At 41.2% G+C, this 19,315-nt stretch overlaps 1 protein-coding gene across 5 annotated transcripts in view; it reads right to left on the bottom strand.

Moving 5' to 3' along the window:
- The window catches only part of TPD52 (tumor protein D52), a 254,482-nt gene that overhangs the window by 234,688 nt on the left and 479 nt on the right, over positions 1-19,315 (bottom strand). The window lies entirely within an intron of this gene.

The following is a 19,315-nucleotide window of genomic DNA, read 5'->3' as shown; positions in this document are numbered from 1 at the left end:
AAACAAATATTATGGGAGGCCACTGTTTTTGGACTAAGTTCCTGCACTAGGACCCAAAAGCCAGACCACACCAAAGTGAGTCACTCATGCTTACTGCCACATAATCATATTGAAACTTTAAAGAAGCAGTAGATCCTCAAAAAAAGATCAGTTTTTTCTGGAAACAGTAGATTCCAAACTACCAGAATCAGCATAATAAGAAAGTCTCTTCTGCTTTAACCCTTAAAAGAAGTAACCTGAAGTAACTTGTTGTTAACCAATCAGCTTTTTTTTTCTATTGTTCTGTTTCTTTGTTCCCTTATAAAAGGCACTGTTCTGACATTGCCCAGTGGAAGCTCAGTCTCTTTTATAGAATGGAGGCTGCCCACTTACCAAATAATGAATAAATGCCAATTAGATCTATAACTAAATTTGTTGTAATTTTGTCTTTTGACAGGTGTAAGATATATTACAAGGTCATTTAGTAATATATCCATTGCTAAATGAATTAGAAAGCAAATTAAGTTAAAAGCAAGACAATGTTAATCGCACTTATGTTGATTTTTGTCAGAAGAGACCTAAGTACTTCCTGGTAAGCAGCTTTCAATATAAACAAGAGCCCTGCACCTCTCTATCACTTCAAAAATAGAATACTGCAACGCTAGAAAGGCAACACCCAGGCTTTAGACGCACCTTCTAGAACAGACTTTTCTAAATAGCCAGTAACAGCTCGAGAAAGGGAGAAGATCAGACCTGCCTTTCATGCCCCCCGACCCCAGGAGCAGGAGGTGAATCTTGAATACCTTTTCCTACCCACAGGTAGAGAGCTGACCGGGGAGAGAGGCCAGCCATATCCTCAGCAGGAGGATGAAGAAGCCAGGCCAAACCCTTGATAGTACCTGACAGAATCACATGGGCAGAAGCAAACTCGAATGGCAGCACCAAAGGAGGTGTGAAATGCTGTAATGAAAACACCCTTCCTCCTCAACACTCATTCCCAACAACAAAAAACACCCACTACCATTTAATATCCAAAAGAGTAACTGGTGCATCTAGCTCCAAAGATCTCTCACATGAAAGATGTCAGGCGGCCGGGAGCGGTGGCTCATGCCTGTAATCCTAGCACTTTGGGAGGCCAAGGCGGGTAGATCACCTGAGGTCAGGAGTCCGAGACCAGCCGGGTCAACATGGTGAAACCCCGTCTCTACTAAAAATACAAAAATTAGCAGGGCATGGTGACGCAAGCCTATAATCCCAGCTACTCGGGAGGCTGAGGCAAGAGAATCACTTGAATCTGGTGGGGGCAGATGTTGTAGTAGCCGAGATTGCGCCACTTCACTCCAGCCTGGGCGAAAGCGTGAGACTCCGGCTCAAAAAAAAAAAGCCAGGCACAAGCAGATCTCAGGTTTCCTTCGAATTGAGGAAACTGATAGGCCTGCCAAAGACAGCCTATGTGGCAAGTAAATGCTTGTGATTAAGAACCTGAATATCAACTTGACGGGGTGTGTGCTGGGGAGGGGAGAAAGGGAGGGTACACCAAAACATTTGTGAATAAAATTAGTTTTTACCTTCGTTAGAATTGTTTCTGATAGCATATTTGACCCTGAATTTATATGTATATTAAATAAAAGAAGACTCTTAGGCACTAACAAATGTCGGAGGAGAGTGCTGAGGTTACTAGGATTTTATTACAAAGAAATGTCTTACTTCTATGCTTTCACAGGTTTCTCCACTAAGGTTACATATAACTTATGCAAAAAATGATAAAGAATTACTTCAAGTGCAGGAAAATACGAACTACATTAAGTACAGCTGCTTTGACTGCAACGCTCCAGGAACTGAAGGAAGTTAATGGCACCACAGTTGCTTCCAAGACATGTGGCCCGCACGGTGAGCTGTCCATTGGCTTCCCTCGGAATAAGCAGAGTGTATTGCCTTGGTAGGAAAAACTATTTCCTCAAAGGGAGCAATGATCCCTCAAGAAGGCTGGACAGGGGTAAGCAGAATGCTTCCCTTCCAGCACTTTCCACATCTCATCATTACCCTCTCCCCTCCTAGGTCCCAGGCACTTTTAAAAATCAACAAAAGCAAGACTTTTTCTCTTTTCTTTTTTGGCTACACTGGCATCATAACATTCTACTAGAGGTTAACTCAATAATTCAAAGTTAAAACCCCCAACATTTGAGACTTGGTATTATTAAATAAATCACCTCCATTTTGGCAAATTTACATCTGTAACCAATTCATTTAAGATAAGAGCTCTCTATATTACGGAGAGGCAGTAAAATATTGGTGATAAACTCTATGATCTTGGGGAGGTCCTTAATCTCCCTAAACTTTAAGCTCCCTCATCAGTAAAACAGGAAAAGGGAAAATATATCTGCCCAGAGCTGATGTGAGGGACAAACAGGGCATTTGCTGCCCATAGATGCTTGGCGGGAGCCAGGCCCTAGGAAACACTCCTTCAATGTTAGTATCACTGTCAAATAAAATACCTTTCTTTCCACATAGAACTGGTTGAAAAGAACTAAGAATTTCAAACTCTTCAACAGCAGAAAGGCCCAAACCATCCCCATCTCTCCCTATGCGCCCTTTCACTCACCTTTTCCAACGTCTACAAAAAGGATGAGCAGAACCTGCCCCACTGTGAAGGACACAATCACATCTTCTTTTGTTCACTGCACAAAATAAGGTTATGAAGTAGGAGTGTTGGTGGGAAAATGAACACACCTTTAAAATTCTAAAAAATAATATTATCATCAAAAGCTAAAGGGTGACTGCATGGGCAGGCAACTTGGTCAGGAGAAGCAAGAGAGACAGAGAAGCAAGGGGCCCTGTTGTCCCCCATGGGGAGTATCAGGAGGGCTCCCAGGACTCTTGTGGAAGAGGCAGGCCCAGCCCGCAGCCTCCCCAAGCTCTAGACACAGGTGAGGCTCTCTGGAGTCGAACCCTCCCTGGTGGCCTAAGTGCGCAAAGCCCAAGGTGGACGTGACAATACGACAGAGGTCTATGTCCTGGGATGGCACCGGATTTGAATTGCAATTGACTCACCGCTTACTTCCCTCTCCCTTTAAGTGAGAACAAAAAATCAAACGTCCTCCTCATCTTCTAAAAAGTTTTTAAATTATGACACCTTTGAATCAAGAAAAGGGAAAGCTGCTGTGGCTTCTATATGTTTCTCCTCAGCCCAAAATTCATACAGAGAAACTCAAATAGCTAAACTAATGAAGTATGATTTTTTAAATTCTCAATTAATAATTCAAAATGTTTCTTCTATGCTTTGAATCATGACATACACACACACACACACACACACACACACACAACACCTACATTAGCTTTGAAGTAGTAATGAAATTAACTAATAAACAAAGTAGGAAATCCATTTCAGGGTTTTTTTCTATTATTCCTGTAGAACAAAATGTAATATAATATATAAATCATACATAAATTATGTATATGATGATCTGTGATGAGAGACCTTTGAGGCTACTATTATAACTGTTTTTTGGGGTTGTTTTGTTTGGTTGGTTGGTTGGCTTTTTGTGTTTTTGGTTTTTTGTTTTTTTTTTTTTGAGACAAGGTTTCACTCAGTCACCCAGGCTGGAGTGCAGTGGCACAGTCTTGGCTCACCGACACCTCCGCTTCCAGGGCTCAAGCGATCCTCCTCCCTCAGCCTCCCAAGTAGCTGGGATTACAGGCATAAACAACTGCTCCAGGCCTGATGTTACTATTGTAATTGCTTTCGTGCACCATAACCATGCTTGTATAAAACAGCAAATTTAATCAATAAATGTTGTGTGTGTTCTGACTGCTCCACTGACTGGCCGTTCCTCCATCTCTCTCCCTCTCCTTGGGTCTCCCTATTCCAGTGATTTGAGGTGGTGAGAGAATAAAGAGAACAGCAAGGAAAGAAATTTACAAAGAAGATTCAGCATGTGCAAGAATGCGGAGGTATGAGAGGGCAAAAAGGCATTTATGAATCCTCAAACCAGGTAGGGGGTGTCATGGGGTGTGAGTGCTGGACTTCTGCAAGGCTCAGGGTTGGAATAGTCAGACGTTGAGCAGTGGAAGGGGACTCGAGGCATCTGAGGAAAAGGAAAAGTAGAGAAAATCTTTCAGATTGAATGGAGAAGTTACTGAGATAGAAAATATGGAAAGGGCCAGGCGCGGTGGCTCACGCCTGTAATCTCAGCACTTTGAGAGGCCGAGGCGGGCAGATCACTTGAGGTCGGGAGTTCGAGATCAGCCTGACCAACATGGAGAAATTCTGTCTCTACAAAAAATACAAAATTAGCCAGGCATGGTGGCGTGTGCCTGTAATCCCAGCGACTCGAGAGGCTGAGGCAGAAGAATCGCTTGAACCCGGGAGGCAGAGGTTGTGGTGAGCCAAGATTGTGCCATTGCACTCTAGCCTGGACAACAAGAGGAAAACTTCATCTCAAAAAAAAAAAAGAAAGAAAAGAAAAGAAAATATAGAAAGAAGAGCAGATGAAGGGATGGAGATGATGCATTTGTTTGGGGGGTACATCATATTTAAGGTCTGCTCCAGTTATCCAATACTGCGTAACAAGCCACCCCAGAACTCAGTGGTTTTAAACAACAGCATTTATTATGGTCACACTACTGCAGTTTGGGCATGGCTTGGTCGGGACAGCTATTCTCTGCTCCACTCAGCCTCAGTTGGGGGGACTTGAAGACTGAGGCTGGGGGCATCTGAAGGTGCACCCGCTCACATGAGGGGCTACTGACACCAGGAAGACCTAGCAACTGAGGTTTCCTGGCACCTGCCTCTGTCTGCCTGGCCTCCAGCATGCAGACTCAGGGTGTCCAGGCTTCTTACATGTTTGCTCAGGGTTCTCAAGGCAGCAGTTCCAAGAGAGGCAGGTACAAGCTGTGTGGCTTTTTATGGCCTAGCCTTAGAAGTCACATGGTGTCACTTCCGTCTCATTCTATTAGTTAGAAATGTGTCACAAAGGCCAGCCCATATTCAAGGAGAGGGGAATCAGAACACGTTTTGGAGGGAGGAGTATCAACGAATGTGTGAACATGTTTTAAAACCATCACCAAGTCTTTGTGGGATGTTGATGTGGGTAGATTCAGGATTGACATATGGATTTCTAAGAGAAAGAGCTGGGCAGGATATCAAGGTTTAGGAGACCTAAGGACGTGTGATATTTGAAGCTATTAAGCTGTTTAGACGGCCCAGGAAAAAGAATAGGAGAAACAAGGAGAAATGAGCATGGAATGTGAACATCTCAGGGGGAAAGGAAGGTACGAATTAAGAAATGGAGTGTTGGACTTTCCAAGGCTGTGGGGATGCCAAGCAGGTTGAGAGGGAAGAGTAGATACTGGATTTGGTGATAAGAAGCAGTGGTGAATAATGCTGAGAGATTTGGGCTCCGTGGATTGGGGTAGAGTAGAAGAGAATTGGGGTTGGGTTGAAGAGGAGTGGGGTGGGGTGGAGAAGAATGGGAGGGCTGGTACAATGGATTCCAGGCCTGCAGGAATGGGGGAATGGTAAAGGGAAGGCAACCAGAAAGGGAGACTACTCTTTGCCAAAATGGAGCTGATTATTTAATAATACCAAGTCTAACCAGTGATTTGAGGTTCCCGCTCCACTTTGGATTGGAGGGAATTCACAAAGTGCACTTTGAAAAGCTGGTTGCCTCATCAGACTTCACTACTTTTCAAATTTAGTATCTATAGTCATCATCATGAAATTAATAATCCAGTCAAGAGAATGTCATCTGCAGTGACCACAACCCCAGACAGAGCCCAACCAAGGGGAAGACAGGTCTCCTGGAACCAGAGGCCCCTCTTGAAGGCTAAAAAAAAAAAAGGAAATAAGTTTGGGAAAGGATGGTAATGCTGGGAAAAATAAAACTCCTAAACCAAGAGAAATCTGCCATGCCCTCTTTACCATCAGTCAGGATTTTCACTGAATCCCTGACACAATCAGCAGTGTCAATCCACTATAAAGTCACCAGGAGAGGCAGGCTTGGCCGATAGGTTTCCCCCTCAACAATGACCTGAAGAAAAGCACTGACCGACTCTCAGGTCGAGGAACTGCTGTTCTGGAATGAAAATCATTTCTCAAAAAAACCCGAGCGAGAATAGTTAACAAATCTAGAAGCTGCACAAATCAGTCCCATAGCCAAGACACTCCACGATGAAAACAAGCTTCAGGTTGGCCCTTGGAAATCACTGGTTAAAATTCTAAAATCACAGCATTACTACAATTTCACCCAAATGTCACCTCTAGACTAAACTGCTTCTCTGGCTATCATACCACCCAGGGAAAGTATAATACTTTCATTCTGCAAATATTTAATATGTTCTTATTCTCTGCAAGGCTCTTACACATTAAAGTGAATTATTGCTTACAGACTTGAGCTTCTTGAAGGTCAAACTCTACGATATCACTATTAAAATACATTTTGCATTAAAAGCATCTTAACTAAAACCAGTGGCATCCACAGGCATAGCAAATCCAGTTATTCTCCCTTGCCTCTAGTTTCTGCTCTCATTTTACAAACACACACAAATGCCAAACTACTCATCCTCTCTACTCAGGAACTAAAAACAACATTCAAATTTAATATCTATAGTCTATTTGCTTGGGAATATTTGCTTGGGAATAGCCAAGCAAATTCTCATCACTTAATCCAAATTTCCCTTTAAAACACCCATGACTTCTCCAAAGAGCAGTCTCCCTTTCCGGTTGCCTTCCCTTTACCATTCCCCCATTCCCGCAGGCCTGGAATCCATTGTACCAGCCCTCCCATTCTCCTCCTCCCCACCCCACTCCTCTTCAACCCCACCCCAATTCTCCTCAACTCCACCCCCGACCCCCATCCATGGAACCCAAATCTTTCAGCATTATCTACCACTGCCAGAGTGGTGGATAATGGGGGTGAGGGAGATGCAAACATTCAGTCAATAGCAGCTTTCAAGTCCAAGTTCAAAGGTCACCTACTTTGGCAATTCTTTTCTGAAGACCCCAGCCAGGGTTGCTCACTTCCTCCTCAGCCAGGGTTATAAACTTCTCACAACATCTACTCTACTACAGCAGCCTAGTTGTATGTTTGTTTCTTCAGAATGGCCTATGAGCCTGAGAGCAGGCTCAAAGCCTAGATCGCATCACTGCACTCCAGGCTGGGCAACAGAGCGAAACTCTGTCTCAAAAAAAAAAAGAAGTAAATAACCAACTTCAATAGAACCGCATCGAAAATGTGTTTATGAAGTACTTATTGAGCACTATGTCCAATATCACACTTGTCTCTAAAGAAATAAAATGTTTCGTTTAAACTGGGAACCACTGAGTTAGCATTTTACAGAAGTATCTAATATTCAGCTTCAAAAATCAGTATCTATTGAGCACCAGTACTAGTAACAGATTTGTACCTAATTTTCACGCATATGTGAGATATCAGCCTTAGAGAAGTTTAGTGACTTATCCAATGTCTCACAACCAGAAAATGATGAAGCCAAATTTTGAACCTCGATATGACTTCAGGTTCAGTATTCTGAACTAATTTACAATTAATTCTGATGCATAAGATCAGACACACAGGCCAGACTCTGGTATAGATACACTGCTTGGTGCTCCTTTCCATGGCTCCTACCACAGCTGTACTGTGCTTTTGAACAACACCTTTGCAAGGAAAAGGAAGATTGTCTGCAACTTTTATGTAGTATAGGTATAGGCTGGGTAAGGACATGTACTCTCTAGCCAGACATCACAGATCAAAATCCCAGATCTGTCTGCACCAAGCTGTGTGCCCCTGAAAAAGTTATTACTCTGTCCCTTCATGCCCTGTTTCATTTGTAATGCAGGGATACTGTTAGCATCTGCTCACAGGGTATGTTCTGAAATTTTTCAAAAATAAAACATGAAAAGCATTTAGACAGAACCTGACACACAGAAAACAATAAATGTTGTTGCTGGTAACCACAGTAGTTGTATTACTAAAAATGACCCAGTAAAACCCCAGCTGGAAAACTTAATTGTAATGCAAAGCTGAAGCTCTGTTACTTCCGATTCCAACTTTGTTTCAATTATTTGGAAAGAAGACATTTCTTTAAAAAGTATGAGATGTTCCTAGCCCTATAAACTGATTAGAAAATGTAGTTTAGGCCAGGCAGTGGCTCATACCTGTAATCCCAGCACTTTGGTAGGCCGAGGGAGGAGGATCACTTGAGTCCAGGGGTTCGAGACCAGTCTGGGCAACATAGTAAGACCTTGCCTTTACAAACAATAAAAAAATTAGCCAGGCGTGGTGATGTGCACCTGTGGCCCCAGCTACTCAGGAGGCTTAGGTGGGAAGATTGCTTGAGCCCATAAGGTCAGGGCTGCAGTGAGCCATGATTGCACCACTGCACTCCAGCCTGGGTGACAGAGCAAGACCCCATCTCAAAAAAAAAAAAAAAGTAGTTTAAATTTTTCTTGGACTCCAGATTATTCTCTTAGAGACAACAGATTTGGAATGAAGCTTTTGTAGAGCTCTCCACATCCAGCAGAGTACATCTGGGGAAGTCGTGATCATTCAGATTATGTTTCCTCATACATAAAATGAAAATGTACCAGTCCTACCTCCCTGCAGCACTGAAAGACTGAAACAAGATAATATGTAGAAAATTAGTAAGAGTTCTCAAAGGCCATGTGGTATCATCGTCATCATTCTCATTCTGGGTTCTCATAAAATAATATTCCATACTTAATATTCCAACTTCCATATGGAATATTCCAACTTCCATACTGAAATGGAAGATTAATCATCCATTTGCTAAATGTCTCAGGCAGGCAAAATGTTTCCATTTTTCCCTCTTTACAGAACTTTTGTTCTGGTTTACTAGTAGCAAGCACTTTCCACTACTGTCAACATACTGCTTGCCCTTCTCAAATGTGTTTTTTAAAAACTACTACTAACATGTGCTAAGACCATCCATGTCTCCTAGGCTCAGAATGCATTAGAAGTAAATAACTGGCTGGACACGGGCGGTGGCTCATGCCTGTAATTCTAGCACTTTGGGAGGCCAAGGAGGGTGGATTGCCTGAGCTCAGGAGTTCGAGACCAGCCTGGCAAACGAGGCAAAACACCATCTCTACTAAAAATACAAAAAAAAAAAAAAAAAAATAGCCCGGCATGGTGGCACACGCCTGTAGTCCCAGCTACTTGGGAGGCTGAGGCACGAGAATTGCTTGAGCTTGGGAGGCAGAAGTTGCAGTGAGCCTCGATAGTGATCAGTGCAGTGCACTCCACTGCACTCCAGCCTGGGCAACAGAGCGAGACTCTGTCTCAAAAAAAAGAAAAAGAAAAAAAGAAGTAAATAACTAACTTCAATAGAACAGCACTGAAAATGTGTTTATGAAGTATTTATTGAGCACTATATCCAATATCCTTTCAAGAATAAAAATTTAACCAACACTGTCTCTTCTACCTATGTATACACACACATTCTTACATACCTGCCTTAGGAGCAAAGTACCAATTTAGCTTATATTCACAGACAGATTTTCAGTGATTATATGTAAGACTATAAGCATATTTAGAACATATATTCCTATCTCCCTGCCAAACCATGTTCCTTCTTTAATTCTTAGTCTTTTCTATCCAAACCCATCTGACTCTATTAATGCTAGAAGTCTTTTTGATTGATATATGTGCAATATGAGAAATATTTATGGAGTACCTACTACATTCATACTTGAACTGCAAGCTGGGAATAAAATGTAAGGCAGTCTCCTATTCTAGTGACACTATTTCTAGCCAAGTACACATTCTAGTGGGTTGGATAAACTATCATCTTTATTTCTTAAGCCCTCCTGATTGGACCATAAGCTCCTTTTCCATACCACAATGCCTCCAAATAAACTAAGGATACAATGGGTGAAATTTCATCCTGTTAATAAGTTCCCAATCCAAAACTTTATCAAGAACACATTTATATATATATATATATTTTTTTTTCTGAGACAGAGTCTCGCTCTGTCACCCAGACTGGAGTGCAGAGGCGTGATCTTGGCTCACTGCAACCTCCACCTCCTGGGTTCAAGCGATTCTCTTGCCTCAGCCTCCTGAGTAGCTGGGACTACAGACATGCACCACCACGCCGGGCTAATTTTATATTTTTTGTAGAGACAGGGTTTCGCTATGTTGGCCAGGCTGGCCTCGAACTCCTGACCCCAAGTGATCCGCCCACTTCAGCCTCCCAAAGTGCTGGGATTACAAGTGTGAGCCACCGCGCCCGGCCTTAAATAATTTTTAAAACTGACATTTACATTTGTATAGCTGTAACGTAAAACACACTCACCATGATTATGAGCCAAGGCATGTAAATTAATAGCCTGTCTGAAATCACTATTTTTAGTACCAATTACAAGTGTCTAAACAGAAAAGACACCAAGAAGGAAGTACTGAAAGCCACAGAAAGCCATGCAAATTACCCCCAAAATGTCACCTGGAAAATATTTGCTCCTAATACTGTATTTTGCTAATAAAAATAACATTGAAAGATCCAACATAACCAAAATGATAAGCAAAATAGAAAAAGTAAATACTTGCCATAGAGGGAAGGTGGCAGAGAACAATGAGAAGGCAAGACACGCTAAGATCCCAAAGTAGATAAGTAACAATCTCTAGAGGAAATACAAATGGATAATAACATCTATAACCTCTCTAGGAAACAGACAAATTGAAGCCTACAAGCTCTGTAATTTTTTTTTTTAAGGAAATGACTAGAGAGACTGAGGCAGAAGGACTCCTTGAGCCCAGGAGTTCAAGGCTACAATGAGTTAGAATTGCATCAGGGCACTCCAGTCTGGACAACAGAGAAAGACTCAGTCTCTTAAAAAGAGAAAAGAAAAAAAAGACAATAAAAAGGCAATTTACGTAATAAGAGAAAATATTTGCAAACCAAACATCCAATAAAGGGTTAATATCCAGAACATATATATAAAAAAGTCGTACAACTCAACAACTAATCTGATCAAAAACAGGCAAAACAGCCTGGCACAATGGCTCAATCTGTAAGTCCAGCACTTGGGAGTCTGAGGCAGGAGGATCACTTGAGCCCAGGAGTTCAAGGTTATGGTAATCTATGATTGAGCCACTGCACTCCAGCCTGGGTGACAGAGTGAGACTGTGTCTCAAAATACAACAAAACAAAACAAAACAAAACAAAAAAACAGGAAATAACGAGTGTTGATAAAGATGGAGAGAAACTGGAATCCTTGTGTACTGTTGGTGCAAATGTAAATTGGTAAAGCTATTATGGAAAACAGTATGAAGGTTCTGAAAAAATTAAAACAGAATTACCATATTATCCAGCAATCCCATCTCTGAGTATATTTCTAAAAGAAGGGAACACAGCCTCTCAAAGAGATATTTGCACACTCATGTTCATTACAGCATTATTCACAACAGCCAAGATGTGGAAGCAACCTTAATTTCCACTGATAGATAAATAATAAAGAAAATGTAGTACATACATACAATGGAATATTATTCAGCCTTAAGAAGGAAATTGGGTCATGTGCTACACATGCATGAGCCCCGATATCATGCTAAGTAAAATAAGCATCACAAGAAGACAAATACTGCATGATTCCACCTATATGAGGTATCTAAAGTGGTCAAACTCATAAAATCACGGCTTCTATGATTGTTACCAGGGGTAGGGGATGGAGGAATGGGGAAGTTGGGAAGCTGCTGTTCAATGAGTAGAGTTTCCATTTTGAAAAATGAAAAAGTTTCAGAGATCTGTTGCACAAGGTACATACAGTTAACACTATCGTACTGTAGATTTAAAAACGATTAAGATGGTAAATTTTGTTATGTATTTTTTTACCATGAGAAAAAGAGGGCATTGACAGTTATGTTTTCCAGAATGAGATTCAGTAACAGGCATCAAAAAGCTTAAATATATTCACCTCCTTTGACCTGTCTATGGAAATTTATCTTAAAACAATTTCTCTTAAAGCAGTATCATAGCTAAAATGGAATGTAAACCTACTCCAGGAGAGAAAGAGTTAAATAAACATTTGAATAGTGGAAGAGTGCAATCATCAAAAATTATAGCTTGGGGAAACTTTTTTTAATGATGTGGTAAAATTCTTATTATCAAATAATATCCAAAACAAAAAACAAAACTGTATGTGTAGTGTATACAGTATAACCCTAATGAACATACATTGGGGTATTGAATAAAGAAACAGACCAAATTCTAACTGTGAGAGAGAGAGAGAGAGAGACAGACAGACAGACAGAAAGGGGAAAGGGGGGAGGAGAGAGAAGGAGAAAAAGATCTGCCAGCATGATTTTTGTTGAATTTTCACCTAGATAAGTTGATTCTAATGTTCGTTTGGAAATAGTCTGGCAAGAATACCTAGAAAAAAACTGACAGAAAAAAAAAAATAGAGTAATCAGAGCAAACTAGCCCTTCCAGACATTTTTACATTTTATGAAGCTACAAAAACTTAAACTAGGTTTAGCTGCCGGCAATGAACATACAGATAAAGAGAAAAGAAAAGAATGTAAGAATTTAGTACATGACAACAGTGGTATTTCAAATCAATAGAGGAAGAAGCCATTAGTCAATCAATGGTGTTAGGCAGTTGGGTGGCCAATTGGAGGTGGAGGTGTTAAGATTTATACCTCACATCTCATTATCAAAACAAACTCCAGATTGAGGAAAGATTTAAACGTAAAAAATAAAACCATAAAAGCATAAACTCAAAGTGAGGGAGGCATTTCTAAAAATGATTCAAAAGCTAGAATCCATAAATGAAAAGAGCCATTAGTTAGGCTGGGTATGGTGGCCCACTCCTGTAATCCCAGCAGTTTGGGACGCAGAGGTGGGCAGATCACTTGAGGCCACAAGTTCGAGACCAGCCTGGCCAACATGGCAAAACCCCATCTCTACTAAAAAATACAAAAAATTAGCCAGGCATGCTGGCACACACCTGTAATCCCAGCTACTTGGGAGGCTGAACAAGAAGAACTGCTCGAGCCTGGGAGGCAGAGGTTGCAGTGAGCAGAGATCATGCCACTGCACTCCAGCACTCCAGCACTCCAGCACTCCAGCCTGGGTGGCAGAGGGAGACACTGTCTCAAAAAAAAAAAAAAAAAGAGCTATTAGTATTTCTTCTTGGTTAAAAAAAATCACTATAAAGTCAAAAAAGGCATAACAAACTAGAAAAAAAAATTAACAACTCATCTCATAAACAGGGGGTACATTCTATAAAATACAATAGAAAAATTGGCAAAAGATATGGCCAGATATTTCACAGAAAATGCCATGTAGATTGTAAACATATCAAAAGAAGTAAACTACCTTTATATTAAATATATATAGTAAGACATATACTGAGAAACCATTTTTCCCCTATAAGACAAGCAACGATGGAAAAGTGTGGCAACATCCTGGCCACATGGCAAGGGAAAGCAAACGCTCGCACATGCTGGTGGAAGTATAACTGGCACCACTTCTATGGAGCAGAATTTGGCACTATCAAAATTGAACAGCCACATTCTTCTAAGAATTCTTCCTACAGACACACTGGCATTTTTATGGAATGACTTGCATACACATACATTTGCTGCAGCTTTGTTTTAACAGCAAAATATCAGGGTGAAGGAGTTCAGGACACAGCATCCCACAACATTCCACTTTAGCATGCTGATTATTTTGGGCTAAAGGCACTTGAAAAACAGCAGGTGTAAGAAGGGCACCCAAACCTCCTCTCTTTTTCCTGAAAGCAGAAGATGAAGCTCCCATATGAAAGATGTCCTCCCTCTACCAGGAAGAAAGAAACATTCTTATCACAGGAAGTCCAAGCCCAAAGAAATCTGCATAAAGAAAGCTTGCTAAACTAAACCTTACCTTCCTAGTTACTTTTCCACAACTGCCACTCTTTTTTTGACCTAGTATATAATCAATCAGGCCAAGCCACTTCCTTGAGTCTTCATTCCTCTTGTGAGGGTAAAAGGTATGTAATACGTAAAAAGCACTAAATAAAATTTGCATGCTTTTCTCCTGTTAATCTATCTCATGTTGGTTTAATTCCTAGGCCTCGCCAGAAACCCTAAAAGGGTAGGGAGAAATTTTTCCTCCCCTACAAGGCAAAATGTAAATGTTCATCAACAGGGAACAAGTTAAATATTGTCTATAACAGTATATAAAATGTTACATCTATAAATAAATACATACAAATGGCCATTAAAAATGGAGCTGCTCTAGGCCAGGCACAGTGGCTCACACCTGTAATCTCAGCACTTTGGGAGGCTGAGGCGGGAGGATCACTTAAGGCCAGGAGTTCGAGACCAGCCTGGACTACATGATGAAACCCATCTCTACAAAAAATAGAAAAATTATGGCGTGGAGGCACACACCTGTAGTCACAGCTACTCAAGAGGCTGAGGCAGGAGAATCACTTGAACCCAGGAGGTGAAGGTTGCAGTGAGCCAAATTGGTGCCATTGCACTCCAGCCTGGGCAACAGAGAGAGACTCACTGCAACCTCCGCCTCCCAGGTTCAAGTGATTCTCCCGCCTCAGCTTCCCTAGTAGCTGGGATTACAGGCATATGCCACCACGCCCGGCTAATTTTGTATTTTTAGTAGAGACAGGGTTTCTCCATGTTGGTCAAGCGGGTCTCAAACTCCCGACCTCAGGTGATCCGCCCGCCTTGGCCTCCCAAAGTGCTGAGATTACAGGCATGAGCCACCACATGCGGCCATTAAAGTGTATTTTTTAAATACATTTAGGGTTTTTTTAAAAGGGCAAGTTATAAAATGCAATATTCAATATGAAATTTTGTGATTTGTTGGCCGGGCACAGTGGCTCACGCCTGTAATCCCAGCACTTTGGGAGGCCAATGAGGGCAGATCACCTGAGGTCAGGAGTTCGAGACCAGCCTGACCAACATGATGAAACCCCATCTCTACTAAAAATACAAAAAAATTAGCTGGGTGTCGTGGCATGTGCCTGTAGTCCCAGCTACTTGGGAGGCTGAGACAGGAGAACTGCTTGAACCCAGGAGGCAGAGGTTGCAGTGAGCCGAGATCATGCCACTGCACTCCAGCCGGGGTGGCAGAGCGAGACACCGTTAAAAAAAAAATAATAAAATTGTGATTTGTTTAAAGCATAGATACATGAACAGGTATAAATTAATATGCTAACTATGATTTCTCATTCTCAGCGCAGGATTATGGGTAATTTTCTTTTTTCTCCATCAATATTTCTGATTTTTCTAAAATAGACAACTATTCTTAGGTTCCAAAAGGCATTTTTACATTCTAACTTTTTTAAAACTTCCACTAAATATTAAAATTCCTTAATCCCCTGGAAACATTTTTCTAATAAAAATACATGGCTAAAATTATGGTTTCAGGACAGCTGGTACCCACTAGTTTAAATAAAATTTGGGAATGTCTCAGAAGAGAGATTTCACAACAGTCAATAATTAAGGCAGAAATAATTAACCCCAAAAGGAAAATAATCTTAGCCTACAACAAAAGACTTAGTAGCACAGAAGTTCCAGGGATTTGGGTGTTCTTTTTGGTTTTGCACTGTGAGTGAGTGTATTTGTTTTTATTACATGCATACATTATTCTGTTTTGAAATCTTGCTAAAAGATCACAACCCCTCCTACCACTCAGCTTTTCCCCTAGGGACTAGGCAGCCTGCCACATAAAAATAAATGCAGGAAGTGAAGAAGAGCTAACAAAGACATCAGCACCATATGGAAATCGAGAAACTGTTGACCAAATAAATTAACAGCCTGGGTGGGGTGGGTCACACCCAGAGACTTGGGAGTAGACCCTCAAAATTATTATCCATTATTCTCTACATTTGCTTTATTTTTAAATAAATGATACCCCACATTTCTGTTATTTATTTCTAAGGCACAATTACAATGTTAAAATGATAGTGACATATTATTGTGTTATTCTTTTTTTGAAGCCTTTCCTCTCTAGTTTTTTGGCCTCAGGAACCATTCCTCTTCCCCTTAAAATTATAAAGTTGTTTTGCTTTGTTTAAATTCAAACTAGTATAATGTGTAGTGGGCTACATGACTGTCACTTCTATATAACAGTGCTAAACTAAAGGTTATGACTAACATGAGAGCACTCAAGTATACATATTTATTCAGCTCCATAAAAGGTAGTCAGGAGGGTTTTCTACACAATGTATGCTCTAGTTAGCAACACTGCTCTATCAAAGTAGGAAATACCACACACAGTAAATGTGCTGCGCTGAGCTTAATGCTTGGAAACTCTTGAAAGGCATTATGCATTTTAACGTATTTTAAATCATATGATGTTCACTGAACTCTCACTGTAAGCAGAGTATTGTATTCAAGCCCTAGGTATGAGAGAAAGTAGAAAAACAACAGAATCTGGGCCTGATACTACGGAGCATTAGAATACTCGTGGTTGAAAACATAAGGAAAACTCAGTGTTTATTTTAAAACTTTACAGCTCTGTTAAGTACAATCAGTAGCAAGAACAGATTTTTTGATAACTTCACATAAGAAGGTTGAAAGAGGGATTTTCAATAGATAAATGCATGTAAGACAAGAGGTAGGGCATTTAATTTTGCAACTAGAGTTTCATTAGGGATTTTTTAAGGGACAAATGTAAGAAAACTCCATGTACATTAAAAACTATTAAAAGTTCAACAAATCCTAAAATTTTCTGCTTTGGTTTTAAATATGTTGCCAAAATCACAATTCAGGAGACAATCACAGAGTTTGATAAACCTTATTTCAGCCAACACAGTTTGCTAGTGAACACCAGGTTTAAAATCCCAGGTTCTGCCTTTTCCAGTTTAAGGCAGGAGTCTTGCTCCAGATTCATTTAAGACTGAGTCATCCACTCTACTAGTTCTAAGATCTTCCATGTAAAGTTACCCTCCAAGCCCAGCACTGCCTTATCAGCAACTTTCTCTGGCTAAGTTCTGCTTCTTAAGAATAGACAGGGAAAATAGAACAGGAGAAAGTGGGAAACAAGAGATGGATTTGGAGGGACACAGAGGTTACCATGGCTGGGGCCTGCTCTTGGACACTTTCCTCACTCATCTTAGGCAGTCAACACATATTTCTAAGCACCTACTGTGTGCACTGGTAACATAAAGATGAAAAGGCAGGTAGGCAGATGGAAGCAAGAGTAAGGAATGGCCAGGTGGTTTTGTTTTGTGTTTGTTTGTTTTTTGAGATAGAGTCTCACTCTGTCGCCCAGGCTGGAGTGCAGTGGTTTGATCTAAGCTCACTGCAACCTCTGCCTCCCGGTTTCTAGTGATTCTCCTGCCTCAGCCTCCTGAATAGCTGGGACTACAGGCCGGTGCCACCACGCCCAGCTAATTTTTGTATTTTTAGTAGAGACAGGGTTCCACCTTGTTGGACAGGGGTCAAACTCCTGGCCTCAAGTGATCTGCCTGCCTCAGCTTCCCAAAGTGCTGGGATTACAGGTGTAAGCCACCGCACCCAGCCTTGGCCACATTGTTCTAACACAGCAAAGCTTCAGAGTAAATGAACTGATCCTCCCAAGGCAGTGCCTCCTCTTTCATTCGGAGCAGAGTCCTCCACCTCACCCAAAGAAAATATGGGAAAATTATAGACAGGACAAGACTCATCTTACAAGATAAAGATTTGAAAAAAATATGTCTTAGAATTAGACACTTAAACTAGTCCTATAAAAACTACACAAGAAGTTGGAATACTGCAGTGCTACCAATGACTGTTGATTCTTACCACCCAAGCTAGAACACAAACACTATTAAAACTAGTTACTCCACTCACGTAAGTAAAACACAGCCATTTAATTTACTTTGACAAGTACCAAACATAGTTATTCTAAAAACATCATTATGTCAAACGACAGTGTAAAACAGATTAGTAACAGATTTGTACACAAATACACATGGGCATGTTTGTCGTCATGTCTCCCCCGTCCTGCGTCGCCCCCATTGAAAGCCAGACAGACATAATGCTGACTTACCTGGTGGCCCCTAAGCCGGCTAACAATATATACAAGACATGTGACAAGCTTTCTAACTCAAACATTTGCATGTCTACTATGTGCAAGTCATCATGTTACCCCACTAAGGACAACCAAAGATGAAATGTTTCTAACCTCAAGAAGCTTAAAATTTAGATAATAATATGTATGTGTATATATACGTTATACAGGTAATGTATAATATATATATACACACATAGGTAACACATATAAAGCATATTGTATGTAATGTTTGTAAGCACTTGTGTTAAGTGTGAAATTAATCTGAAGGGGAGCGAGGAAAGAGTTGAAAGACTCCAAGGAGTCTATCTTACAAGTAAATGAAAGTGAAGTACGGGCCTGGCCCAGTGGCTCACACCTGTAATCCCAGCACTTTGGGAGGCTGAGGCGGGTGGATCGCCTGAGGTCAGGACTTCGAGACCAGCCTGGTCAACATGGAGAAACCTCTGTCTCTACTAAAAATACAAAATTAGCCGGGCTGTGGTGGCGCACGCCTGTAATCCCAGCTACTTGGGAGGCTGAGGCAGGAGAATCACTTGAACCAGGGAGGCAGAGGTTGCAGTGAGCTGAGATCCCGCCACTGCACTCCAGCCTGGGCTACAGGTGGAGACTCAAAAAAACAACAACAAAAAAACAACCAGAGTCTGAAAAAAATAAAGTACAAGATAGTATATTTGGAATATGGTTTGATTTACATAAAAATGCACACATGACGGCACATACTGGAGGAAAATAAGCAATACACGAAAACTTGTGTCAGGGCTCAAAACAGGAGTGATTCCTATCCTCACTTCCCAAGATTACCTACCTTGTTTTCTTTTTTCAGCATTTATGTATCTTTTTAAAAGCGTGCCGCACACATCTGTGTACAGTCACAGGCTTATGATCAGCAGAAATCTCTAGGATGAAACTATTTAAATCTGAAAACCATGCCCTACTATTGCTCTATTTGGGGGTAATTTCACTTGAGCTGTTTTCAGAAGCAAGTGCACCCAACGCTATGGTAAATTAGACTGAAGGTTTTGTGTTGTGGGATTTCACCCTTCCTACGAAAAGCTCTCTTCCCTCAAACCCACAGACACCACTCCACAATTTGGGGGTTTCTAGTATGATAAATATCTGCCTCCCAAACCCCCCATGGGCTCATACGCCACCAAAAATCTTAACCACCTGAACTTAGAAGAAGGCAGAAAGTCTTAATTTATGAGGGAGAGAGGGGTTTCCCACCTGGAGGGACGAGAGCGACTCACTGTCCTCTGTTCCTGGTTCCAGTCACTTACAGGAGCTGGCTGCGCCGTGCTCCCTTCACGCG

This window comes from Gorilla gorilla, chromosome 7 (genome assembly GCF_029281585.2).
Source record: "Gorilla gorilla gorilla isolate KB3781 chromosome 7, NHGRI_mGorGor1-v2.1_pri, whole genome shotgun sequence".
NCBI lineage: Eukaryota > Metazoa > Chordata > Mammalia > Primates > Hominidae > Gorilla > Gorilla gorilla.
The sequence above is the reverse complement of the archived record's forward strand: the minus strand, read 5'-3'. Positions and strand labels throughout refer to the sequence as shown.